The sequence below is a fragment of the Sus scrofa genome, chromosome 16, assembly GCF_000003025.6.
Source record: "Sus scrofa isolate TJ Tabasco breed Duroc chromosome 16, Sscrofa11.1, whole genome shotgun sequence".
NCBI lineage: Eukaryota > Metazoa > Chordata > Mammalia > Artiodactyla > Suidae > Sus > Sus scrofa.
This window is the reverse complement of record NC_010458.4, coordinates 51,704,065-51,716,958: the sequence shown is the minus strand read 5'-3', so window position 1 is coordinate 51,716,958 and position 12,894 is coordinate 51,704,065. Positions and strand designations below refer to the sequence as shown.

General features: G+C 48.4%; 1 long non-coding RNA gene across 4 annotated transcripts in view; it reads right to left on the bottom strand.

Moving 5' to 3' along the window:
* Window positions 262-12,894, bottom strand: part of LOC110257280 — a 48,371-nt gene continuing 35,738 nt past the window's right edge. For 2 of the 4 annotated variants that reach the window (XR_002339687.1, XR_002339689.1), the window contains exons 3-7: window positions 11,298-11,472; window positions 10,783-10,906; window positions 9,240-9,780; window positions 6,932-7,924; window positions 3,107-5,351 (exon numbers count right to left, since the gene is read on the bottom strand). This is a non-coding gene — a long non-coding RNA (uncharacterized LOC110257280). Of the gene's footprint in view, window positions 1,261-3,106; window positions 5,352-6,931; window positions 7,925-9,239; window positions 9,781-10,782; window positions 10,907-11,297; window positions 11,473-12,894 lie in introns of those variants that run through there. The other 2 variants (XR_002339688.1, XR_002339690.1) reach the window with 2 other exon arrangements.

Here is a 12,894-nt window from a genome sequence, read left to right as displayed (position 1 = left end):
GGAAGATCCCAGGCTAGGGGTTGAATCAGAGTTGTAGCCACTGGACTGCACCACAGCCACAGCAATGCAGGATCCAAGCTGCATCTGCAACCTACACCACAGCTCATGGCAACACCGGATCTTTAGCCCACTAAGCCAGGCCAGGGATTGAACCTGCGTCCTCATGGATACTAGTCAGATTCGTTTCTGCTGAGCCACAATGGGAACTCCCTTATTCAGAGTCTATGATGGTTTCACACAGGGGGCTGGATTGATGCTTAATGTTACTTTGCGAGGCCTGCTTCTTTCTGCAAGAAGGGGGAGGCAGGGATGGGGAGGAAACACTTCTCCAGTGAGTCCTACCTGCCCAACAATGTGCTAAGTGCCCTGCAAGGGTCAGAGGGAGAAAGTGACTTGCCTAAGGTCACACAGCCTGGAGGGGCCGAGCCGGGATTTGAACCCCAGCTGTTGGGCTCTAAGGAACCATGATGTGTCCCTCTCCCTGCCCATTCTCCATCCAGTCCCAAATCGGCAGCCTTTGTGGCGGGTCAGCACTGTGCCCAGGCCTGTTGGTGGTGGGTGGGGGGTGTCTCTGGGGCTCACAGGGAGAATGGCCAGCCTTGCTGGCAGGATAGGACCTATTTATTGCTATTATTATTTATTACTACCCCCTGAAACCCTGGAGAAAGAGAAGGAAATTAGAGTATCTTTCTCATGAAGTTCTTTGGAGAGCTTTTAAAAGGTGCTTTCTATTATGAAACATTTCAGACACAAAGACGCGAGAATACAAATTAAAGTCCCACGTGTTCGTCCTGTAGCTACAACAGCCTTCAAGGTCTGGCCACTTTCGTCTCATTAGTTCCTTCACGCAAATTGCCCCCTTTCCACTGGATTATTTTGAAGCAAATCTATGTCATCATGCCATTTTATCTGAAATATTTCAATATATGTCTCTAAAAGATAAGCATTCTCTTTTAAAATATAACCTGAGAAGTTTGATGGAGCCTCTTCTCTGTGGCCTGGATTTTTAATAAAATTGACTGGATCTGAAGAGCGCTCCCACGTCCTGCCATTAGAGCATTTCAAGAATAATTATAATGACCATTCCAAATGCTCTTAGTGGTGGATGGGTCATCTGAGATCACACACGCAGCAGTGGACCAGGAGACGGCAGTCTGGTAATCTGGTTACAGTTACGTTTCTGATGATTGTTGGTTGGGGGAGTACGACGTGCCGAACTCTGCTGTCACAAACCTTTGAGGTAGGAATGACCATCTTCATCTGTAGGCAAGGACAGAGACACAGAGGAGTGAAGGATTTCCTCGGGTCACACAGCAGTAAGTAGCAGAGGTGTAGTTTGAAACTAAAACCTGTTTGACTCCAGCGCCCATGCCCTTTTCTCTGTTTTGTGCTGTCATCTTTGGAATTTCAGTTAGCGTCTCTTTCAGACTGTAAATTCTTCAAGGTAAGGACTCTATCTTAGACATCTATTGCCACAGTCCCCAGACATTTGATGATTGACTAATAGAAAGTCCAGCGTAATCTCTGCAAATTGGTGGGTAAATGCAAAGTTTATCATCACCATCATCAGTTTGGAAAACAACCAGTATTTGTTAAATCTCTCTGTGGGACTATACTCAAACCCTGTGAGGAGTAAAAACACAGTCTCTGTCCTCAGAGTTACCTATAAAATCTGCCGGGGCCTAGAAGAGAACATAGGCAAAACATTCTCTGACGTCAACCGTACAAATGTTTTCTTAGGTCAGTTTCCCAAAGCAATAGAAATAAAAACAAAAATACAGAGTTCCTGTTGTGGCTCCGTGGTAAACGAATCTGACTAGGATCCATGAGGACGCAGGTTTGATCCCTGGCTTTTCTCAATGGGTTAAGGATCCGGTGTTGCCGAAAGCTGTGGTGTAGGTCGCAGACTTGGCTCAGATCTGGCGTTGCTGTGGCTCTGGCATAGGCCAGTGGCTACAGCTCCAATTTGACCCCTAGCCTGGGAACCTCCATATGCCTCAGGTGTGGCTCTAAAAAAAAAAAAAAAGAGAAAGAAAAGAAATAGAACAAAAAATAAACCAATGGGACCTAATCAAACCAACACATTAAAAAAAGCAAAAAGACAACTTAGGAATGGGAGAAAATAGTCGCAAATGATGCAACTGACAAGGGCCTAATCTCCAAAAATATGCAAACAATTCATACAACTCAAAAGCAAAAAAACCAAAGAACCCAATTGAAAAATGGGCAGAAGACCTGAATAGACATTCCCCCAAAGAAGACATACAGATGGCCAACAGGCACATGAAAAAATGCTCAACATTACCAATTATTAGAGAAATGCAAATCAAAACTGCATTGAGGTACTATCTCACACTGGTCAGAATAGCCACCACTAGTAAGTCAACAAATAACAACTGCCGGAGAGGGTGTGGAGAAAATGGTATCTTCCTGCACTGTTGGTGGGAATGTAAATTGGTACAACCACTGTGGAAAACAGTATAGAGGTACCTCAGGAAACTAAATACAGAACTAGCTGTGATCTAGCAATCCCACTCCTAGGCATATATCCAGACAAGGCATTCAATGAAAAAGATAAATGCATCCCTATGTTCACTGCAGCACTATTCACAATAGCCAAGACATGGAAACAACCCAAGTGTCCAATGACAGATGAATGGATTAAAGATGTGGTACATGTACACAATGGAATACTACTCAGCCATAAAAAGAACAAAATAATGCCATTTGCAGCAACATGGATGGAACTAGAGACTCTCATATTAAGAGAAGTCAGAAGGAGAAAGACAAATACCATATGATATCACTTATATCTGGAATCTAATATATGGCACAAATGAACCTACCTACAGAAAAGAAACAAACTCACGGACATGGAGAAGAGATGTGTGGTTGCCAAGGGAGAGGGGGAAGGAGTGGGAGGGACAGGGAGTTTGGGGTTAGTAGATGCAAACTATTGCATCTGGAATGGATAAGCAATGAGATCCTGCACAGGGAACTATATCTAGTCACTAGTGATGGAACATGATGGAAGATAATGTGAAAAAAATATATATATATACAAATATAAAACTGGGTTACTCTGCTGTACAGCAGAAACTGACAGAACATTATAAATCAACTATAATAAAAAAAATACCCCCCCATCTGCCAGGGATCAATTCAGACAAAACAGCAACGAGAAGGAAACATGGACTGGGTCTCTTAGTGCCTATGAGGGTGATTTCTCATCTGCTTAGATGGCCTCATAGTCCACAGGCAAAAATGTGGGTATGAGCCGAACAAATGTGTATCGGGGTCCACTATGTGCCACCAACGGTACTGAGATCAACAGTACTTGGGGGAGAAAGTAGGAAACAGGATAAGGGGGCAGACAGACAATACGCAGCAAATGAAAAAACCACACAAGGGCTTTAGAAGTAGCGCTAAGTGCTAAAGGGCACTAAGCGGGGTGGCGCAGTAGGAACCGGGATGAGAAGTCCTACTTTGGATGGGTGGTCGGGTGGACACCTCTGCACAGGTGACATCTGAGCTGTGACCTAAAGGTTGAGCCACAGGCAGCCAAGTGAAAAGCCACAGAAGGAATGGCAGCTGCCAAGGCCCGGAGGTGAGAACAGAGCTGGCATGTTTGTGGGCCAGTAGAGGGCTGGCGTGACGAGGGCATAGGGGCCAAAAGGAGAGTGGGGTAAGGGGAGCTCAGAGCATCAGTTGGCCAGGGCCAGACCACGGAGCCAGAGAGGCCAGGGGAAGAATTCGGATTTAATCTCCATGAGACTAGAAAGCACAGGTTGGTTTTAGAGCAGGGAGCGGCGTCATTGACCTTGCCACTTCCTGGAGCGAAGTCCCTCCTCCGAGGTCTGGGAGGTGAGGGCTACTGCATCCAGCCAGAGGCCTTGGTGCAGCCCTGGTGCTCACCCCGCTACAGGGAGCCATGCTTCGGGTGTGGACGGGTCCGAACAGGAGGCAGAGTCAGCTCGCCTGCTTTCCTCCTGCTCACTGCCTCCAGAGGGGTCTTTCCAAAAAGCGAAACCACATCTTTCCCTGCGGCTCCCACTCCCCTCTGGATAGAGTCTGATGGCTTTAGCCTGACTGGTAGGGGAAGGCCCGACGCCACGACCGCTGAGCCTTTCCACTGTTTGGAATGCTTTCTCGCACCGACTGATCTGGTGAACTCCTCCTCCTCATTCACAGAGGCACTTCCTCTCAGAAGCCTGCATGAACTTCCCAGTGTGTGGCAAGGTGTCTGTTCCTTTTGTGTACTTTTGGTGGGCCATAATAGAAAGCTCAACGAGAAGAAGCTAAGGCAGTGAGCAACCTATCATTTCATTTAATGAGCAATCCAGAGATAAGACAGTTCCAAAGTTGGTTAATTTAGGCACAACTAGGTCTTTCCTCTTTGCCATCTCAGGTGATGGTGACGTCTCTCCTCAGGATTGCAAAATGGTTGCCAAAGCTCCAGACAAATCTGCGTATGACATCCGGAGAGGACGCGGTCATTTCTTTCTTGTAGCAGAGAGCAGAAGCTTTCTCAAGAGCCCCTCACGTTCCCTTGGCCAGGATGGGGTCCACTGCATATTCTAAACCAATTTCAGATAAGCCATACGGGATTGCCTGATGAACTCAGATCAATGAGATTCTCTCCTCGGCGCTAAGGAGGGATCATCTGACTGAAACGGGGGTTTTATTAGCAAGGGAGGAGGAAATGTTACTACCTCGCATGACAGCCGGTCTTCAAGGTGGCCCCACCAATCCCACCTGCTGGCATTCATGTCCTCGTGAGGTCTTCTACATTGTACTGATTGGTCTGTATGACCACTGGCATAGGGCGGAAAGGATGGCATGTCCTTCGTCCGAAGCCTCCAGCTTCTAAGAGCTGAAGATGGTGTGTGCAGGGCCCATCGCCCCCATTTCCAGACAGTTCCAGGCAAAACCAAGCATGACGGCTTTGGAGGAACATGGGGGTGAGACAAACCTATTTTAGGGCGGCTACAGGAGCTCCGTGTGGGTTCTCTTGTCACACGTCTGTCAGAGTTGCTGGAACAAACCTGAGAAGTCAGTGGGGCAGCAGGACAGGCCAAGGGGCTGGGCGAGGGGAGGGCTGACTCGCTCACAGGCCCCAGGAAAGCCGTGGCCAGAGGAAACCCGATGTAGCAGGGCGTGCATCCACAGGGGCAGAGAAAATGTTTAAAATCACAGGCTGTGCAAATGCCCATAGAAATCATTTAGGCTGATGCTTCCATTTTACAGATGGGAAAATGGAGGTTCAGAGTTAGGTTTGTGGTGGGGGGAGAAGCGGAGTTTTCTTTTCTTTGTAAATGACACATGGTTTTTTGTTTTGCTTTAAATAATCACTGTAATACAGAATGGGAGAAAACAATTTCAAATGATGCAACTGACAAGGGCTTAATCTCTACAATATATAAACAACTTATGCAACCCAACAGCAAAAAAACCAACCAATCAATGGAAAAATGGGCAAAAGACCTGAATAGACATCTCTCCAAAGAAGACATACAGATGGCCAACAAACACATGAAAAAATGCTCAACATCGCTGATTATAAGAGAAATGCAAATCAAAACTACCATGAGATATCACCTCACACCAGTCAGAATGGCCATCATTAATAAGTCCACAAATAACAAGTGCTGGAGGGGGTGTGGAGAAAAGGGAACCCTCCTTCACTGTTGGTGGGAATGTAAACTGGTACAGCCACTATGGAGAACAGTTTGGAGATCCCTTAGAAATCTATACATAGAACTTGCATATGACCCCGCAATCCCACTCTTGGGCATCTATCCGGACAAAACTCTACTTAAAAGAGACACGTGCACCCACATGTTCATTGCAGCACTATTCACAATAGCCAGGACATGGAAACAACCCAAATGTCCATCGACAGATGATTGGATTCGGAAGATGTGGTATACATACACAATGGAATACTACTCAGCCATAAAAAAGAATGGCATAATGCCATTTGCAGCAACATGGATGGAACTAGAGAATCTCATCCTGAGTGAAATGAGCCAGAAAGACAAAGACAAATACCATATGATATCACTTGTAACTGGAATCTAATATCCAGCACAAATGAACATCTCAGAAAAGAAAATCATGGACTTGGAGAAGAGACTTGTGGTTGCCTGATGGGAGGGGGAGGGAGTGGGAGGGATCGGGAGCTTGGGCTTATCAGACACAACTTAGAATAGATTTACAAGGAGATCCTGCTGAATAGCATTGAGAACTTTGTCTAGATACTCATGTTGCAACAGAAGAAAGGGTGGGGGAAAAAATGTAACTGTAATGTATACATGTAAGGATAACCTGACCCCCTTGCTATACAGTGGGAAAAGAAAAAAAAAATCACTGTAATAAATGTGAAATAATCTGTAGCCCCTCAATGCCGTGGTTCTCTGCAGTATTTAAAAAGAACAAAAAAGATATGCGTGAACCGTTAGAACTCTAAGCCGTGTTAAGAGAAAAGAGAAGCTTCAGAACATTAGTGCTTACTAAAGAACAAAGGTGACATGTTTCAATAGGTCCATGGATGTGTATGAAGCCCTCAAGAAAGTTCTGGACAGGCGTTGATCAAGTCAGGTAGGATGGTCACTTTCTGAGGGGGCTGGATGGGGAGCATGGAGCAGAGGGAACCTCAAATTCACTGGGATGGCTTTAATTTTTAAGAGAATATTTTCGTATATTACTTGTGTCATTAAAACATGGAATACAAACTATTAAAAAAATTGCTGTCAAAAGTTTGTTTGACCCTGGGGTTACATTTGTCCAGAAGACATTTCTCTTCTGGGTATCAGATTTAGTAAAGCCCTGACCTCTCCTCTCTGGAGCCTCACCCCCACCACCCCCATCATGTGCTGGGTTTTGTAAAATACAGAAAAAATGATGAAAATGCTAATTAAAAGACACTCACCCAACTCCCTTTGCCCAAAGGCCGTGAGAAGATGCGTTTTCTCATGATGTCTCAGGCTTCCGGGAAATTCCTGAGCCCTGGGGGCCAGGCTGATGGGGGTGCACGACCCCAGGCCTGTTTGGAGGTGGGGCCCCTGGGCTTCCTCCCTCACTAGAGTCTGTCCCCTCCCCTCCTGTGTTTCTTCTGTGCTGTGCCCGCAGACAAGCGGTCAGCACCCTGGATGTTCTTCCCAGAAAAATGCAGTGATGGTGATTTAACTGTGTTCCCAGAGTTGATCTTTTTTCAAAATCAGTTTTTAGGAGCACAAATCAAACAAGAATACATTCTCCCTGGGGGACAAACAGGGATGAGGCTTAAGTCCCTTTGGGTAAAATTCAGAGGTAACCACTGTTTGCAGTTTGATGTTGTTGCTTATAGAACTTCTCCTCTGCATTTCTAATTATTTGTACTCATAAAATCATATACTGCATTGTTGGTGCTGTGTGTACACACACACCCATATATATGTGTGTTCATGTGCGTGTACTTGTATGTGTGTGCAGTGCACGTGTGCGCACATGTGCATATATGTATGTGCACCGCGCAGGCACATAAGTATGTGTACCCATGTGTATGTGTGCATGTGTGTACATGTGTGTGTAGGGTTATTAAGCATGCCTGGAGCTGGCTATGCACACTAGGTAGCGGGTGTTTGATGTCACTACACGTTTGCCCCATGAGGTGCCCTGCCTTTACCCCGTTCCTTGTTTCCCTGCTGCCTGGCACACAGAAGGTGTTTGCAAGGGCCCCTCCGCCTCAGTCTCAGGCACCACCTCTGCCTGGGCACTTGGGCACCACATCACATACCCTGAGCTCTGCCTCTGTTCCTAATGGTGCCTCAGGAGGGAGGCTCGTGGGTGTCCAGAGGGAGGAGTGGCCCGCCAGAGCCACCCCGGGGGGAGGTGGCTTGTCTAGTGGCTTCCAGGAGACAAGAGGCCAGGCTGGAGGCAGCTTCTGGGAGGGAGAAAGAGCACGTTTGATCAGAAGCCTCTTGACCACAGGAAATAGGACTACTGCTTACCTCCTGTGGAATCAATGATCACGCAACTGGGGCCCGACGTCCTTCCCAAACACTGCATTTGGGGGCGAGTCCCCTCTTGGGGCTTCACTTTCCCTCCCTGACTGACCATGCTCTGTCCCCGCACATAGTGGGTTCACAACCAGTCTCAGGGACCTACTGTGCCTCAGATCATGACACTGAGCTCTGAGGCAAACTTTAATTTGATAAACATTCACTGGTCCTCTGCTGTGTGTCAGTATCCATTAGGATTTTTTTGGTTGCAAGTGACAGAAAAAAAAAAAAAAAAACCTCATATAACTGAACAGCCAAGGGAAGCTCACTCTAGGCCTTCTTGGTTTCTCTCCACCTCGTTTACAGGTAGGCTTCTTCCATAAGGCGTCTGTTTCAAGCAGACCTTCCACCTGTGGTCCCAAGACGGCGGCCCGCAGTGCCGCGTTCTCTCTTTCTTCATGCACATCAAGCAGGGAGGGACAAGAACCTGTTCTAGCATTTCCAGCAAAACCTTGAGATCCATTCTAACAGGTCATTCGGGGTCCCTGGCTCATTCCTGAACCGGTCAGGCCATTTGGTCCCTGGGCACTTGAAGTGGCCAGGCCAGTCCTAGATCAGCCCTGGCATGGGTCAACTAACATCCCTGACTGCCACCTGGACCAAGGGATGGGAAGGATGCTGGGCAGCAACCCCCCTGTGCCCTGAAAGTGACAGGCGCACTCAGCCTTCACTCACGCCCAGGAGGCTGGAAGATGGAGTGAGTTTCAGGTGCCTGTGTCCACACACGGGAGCTGGGCTACCTCTCCTGGAAGAAGAGGTGTGACTACCACAGTGCTTAAAAAATCACCTGTGCACATCATAGCTTCTAGAACCTGGACTTCCCAATAGAGAACAACCAGATCTATTATTCCATGAACGAGGAAACAGAAAAGTCATGGCTTGCCTGGATCACACGGAAGCTCAGTGGTCCAGCTGATGGCAGAGTTTAGGATTTTTAACTCCCAGGGAAGTGCTTGGTTTGGGGTGTAACATCGCACCAGAGGTCGTAGCCGGGGGGCGGCGGGGGGAGGTAGTGAATAACTGTGTCTAAGGGGAGATGAGCTGGGGATGAGCTAGGGTGGGGGGGGTCATTCCTGGGATGTCTGGGGGAGGGAGGGGCCAGGAGTAGGCTGAGCCCGCTCTACTCTGAGGTGGCCCCAGGCCCTCGTCTGACAGGCTGCCCGTTACTCTTTGAGGGTTGGGGAACACGATCCTCACCCTGAATTCCTGGTGTTGGCTCTCTGGTGTTGTAGACAGAATGTGGCTGCAGAGCCAGAGAGACCTGCCCATTGCTGGCTGACCTTGGGCAAGTTACTCTGCCTCTCTGTTGTCTCTTCGGCTGTATCCTGAGACCAACCACCCCAACCTCTCCAGAAGCTCAAGAGGAAGACAGGAGATGAAATATATGACAGTCCAGCACAATGGCTGCCCACGGCCAGTGCCCAACAAGTGTGCATGGCCTCCCAGTGGGGTGACAGGTGGTCCATCCCTGGGCACATACTTGCCCTTGGGGTAGCTCCAGGCTTCCCCTTGGGGAGGAATGGGAGTTTCTGGCTGGTGTCTGCAGGTTGAGCTGGAATTGCTTCTAGAATGATCCAGGCCAGCCTGGGCGCACTGCTCCTGGGGCCTGATCTGCCCACTGGCCGCCCACACTCTTGGTCTCGGGAAGCTCTTCTCCCCAGCCCTGCCTCTGGGGCTCCAAGGTCAGGCCTCCGGGCGGCCCTACCAGATGAGCTGCAGGATTAAGGCTGGGTGACTCCTGTGCAGAGAGGGAGGCCGAGACAGGGCATCAAGATGAGACAGAGAAAGATTTCTTTCTCCCCCCGGGGATTAGGAAAGCTCCGAAAGGGACCCACAGTCATTCATTATTCATGGGGCCTGCCTGGGGAGTGGGGTGGGGCTACGGGGTGAGAAGTGGCAGCACCTCCCCCGGCGGCAGCCCTTCCAGGCCGCTTCCCTCCCCATTCTGGGACCAGCTAAGCTAAAGCCTTCTGAGGTGACCTGTGTCACCTGCTCCTAGAGGATGTGCCCTGGGAGGGGCATGCCAGCAGGTCTCTTCAGCATGGGCCTTTCTCCAGCTTTTGTGGCTGTGCCCCTGTGCTGCGTACAAAGCCCCGCTGTGCGGATGAGGAAACTGAGGGGCAGAGAGGAGAAGTGACGTGCCTTAGGTCACACTGCTAGGAAGCAGCCAAGCTGGGAACGAGTGAAAGGGACTCACCTGTAATGAAAGGGGATCAGTGTCTGTTGCGCATCTACCATGCGCCTGGCGTGGTTCTGGGTGCTGGGGGTACAGCAGCGAACTAAGCAAAGTCTCTGCCCCCATGTGGCTTGTATTTTATTTGCAAGGGGAGAGGCAATAGACAAAGCAACAAAGAAATGTATGAAATAATTTTAAGTCAGGCTAAGTGCCATGAAGAAAGACAAATGACGCGAGGGAATGGAGAACGAGAGAGAGGATGGGGGCGGGAATAGGCTGCAGTTTGAGATGGCATGACCAGGGAAGGCCTTTCTGAGGAGGTGACACTTTGCTGAGGCCTGTGGAAAGCGAAGGACCGAACCCTGGAAAGGTGCAGAAACGCACTCCAGTGGGGGGAGAACAGCAAGGGCAAAGGTCCTGAGGTTGGAGGGTACATGAGTGTTCAAAGCACCATGAGGCTGGTGTGATGCAGGGAGGGCAGAGGGGTAGGAGGGCGGGCTTACAGGGGGAGCAGGGGCCAGAACGAGGGGGCCTTTGGAGGCCATGGTGAGGACAGATGCTTACGAAGGAACACGAGGTGCCTGGGTCGGGAGATCTGCCCTGTGTACATCAGAGTCTCCTCTCTGGGTCGGTCCAGGTTTCCTGGCCGCCTTCCTGCAGCGCCATGAAGCAGCCAGGGACACTCAGCCTGCAGAAGAAAAGAACTGCGAGTTCACAGTCTGTCTTTACACATCCGAAGAGCTGCCACCACCATCCTCCGCCTCATCCTTCCCATTTCTTTAGCTCGGCTGCGTGGTGCCAAGCCTCGGGGGTGTGCACGTCATCTTGATTAATTTATGCTTCAGGGCAACCCTGGGAGGAGGCGCCCCTACATCACAGATGAGAAAACGGACGCTCATGAGGACGGACTTACTCAAGCTCACGCAGCCGGAGTGGAGCTGCACTGAGCCCAGACATCAGAGAGGATGCTCTTAACCCAGAGAAGGTCTTGGAAGACCCTGATACATCCACGGCTGGGACCCGCTCCAGACAATGAGCCCCCACGCCCTCCCTGCGACGGCAGAGGGGTGCTGACTCACCGGATGCTCGCATCTCCAACCTCCCTCCCTCGGGCTTTCTGCAGGGACCTTGGCCATCCTATCAGCCATGAGCGTTATCAGTCTCTGAAGGAGACCATAAGCCTGGCTGTTCTTGGGGAGTTTCTGGTGAGAAATTCCATCCCAATGCCTTTTTGACCTATTTCTAGACAAGCAGCTGTAAGAATGGAAAGTGGAGATTCTGTTAGAATCCTTTAGACACTTTTAGAATCTCTTTTAGAGTGAGAATGAGTCTGGGGATATTTAGACATCGATGTCAAAGTCTTAAAATGTTCACTTATCCTTTGGGCCAGTCAGAAACTCTGCTTCTTGGATCGTATCCAGGGAAAGCACAGGGGGTGTACAGAGATAAGTGTCCATGCAGTGAAGACACAGTGCCACCAAACCAGCCCATTTGTGACTACTGCCCACTCCAAGTGGTTGGTGCCCAAGCGCAGACCATCCCAGCTGTTATGTATTTTAAAAGTTGCTCCTGCATATAAGGATGTTTATTGCATCCCTAACATTAATAGAGAGAAATTGAAAACAACCTAACTGTCCAACAAGAAGGGACTGGTTAAATAAATGATGGTGCTTTCATAGACTACTGAATAACACTGGAAATTATGCTTTTGAAGAATTTATAAGGTTATGGGAAAATCATTATAATCTATTGTTAGAAGAAAAAGAGTTACAAAATAGCACATTCTAGAAGACATGATATAAATTTTTCTGATTCTGGCAACATAGCAAACTGAGCTGACACTTCTCCTTCCTCACCACAACGAGTACAGACATCTAGAAATGCTGGATAACATAAAACAAAGATATTAAAAAATGCTTAGCTGAAGCATTTCCTGGGGGTGCAGTAGGTTAAGGACCCACTCTTGTCACTGCTGTGGCTCAGGTGGCTGCCGTGGCTTGGGTTCGATCCCTGGCCCGGGAACTTTTGCATGCTGAAGGCTCAGCCAAAATAAATATACATTAATTAATTTAAAAAATGCTTAGCTGAGCATAAAGGGAAATCCCCACTGGGACAGGAGACATAGGCTTGATGTGCGTGTGGTGGCAGGTAGAACTGAGATGCCCTAACGAAGCAAGGACCTCAGCAAGGCGTCTCCTTTGAGTAGTTGTTCATATCGTTCACCAGGTATTTGCAGAGCATTTAAATGCCTGTGCAGACTTTCTGATGATGGCCATTCTGGCTGGTACAGGATGGTACCTCATAGTAGTTTCGATTTGCCTTTCTCCAATATTTAGTGATGCTGAGTATCTTTTCCTGTGTTTTCTGGCCATCTGCATGTCTTCTTTGGAGAAATGTCTCCTTAGATCTTATGCCCATTTTTTGATTGGGTTGTTTGTTTTCTTAATACTGAGTTGCATGAGTTGTTTGTATATCTTGGAGATTAATCCCTTGTCAGTCGCTTCATTTGCAAATATTTTCTTCCATTCTGTGGGTTGTCTTTTCATTTTGCTCATGGTTTCCTTTGCTGTGCAAAAAGTTTTAAGTTTAATTAGGTCCCTTTTGTTTATTTTTTTCACCAGTCTAGGAGGTGGGTCTGAAAAGATATTGCTATGATTTATGTCGAAGAGTGTATAT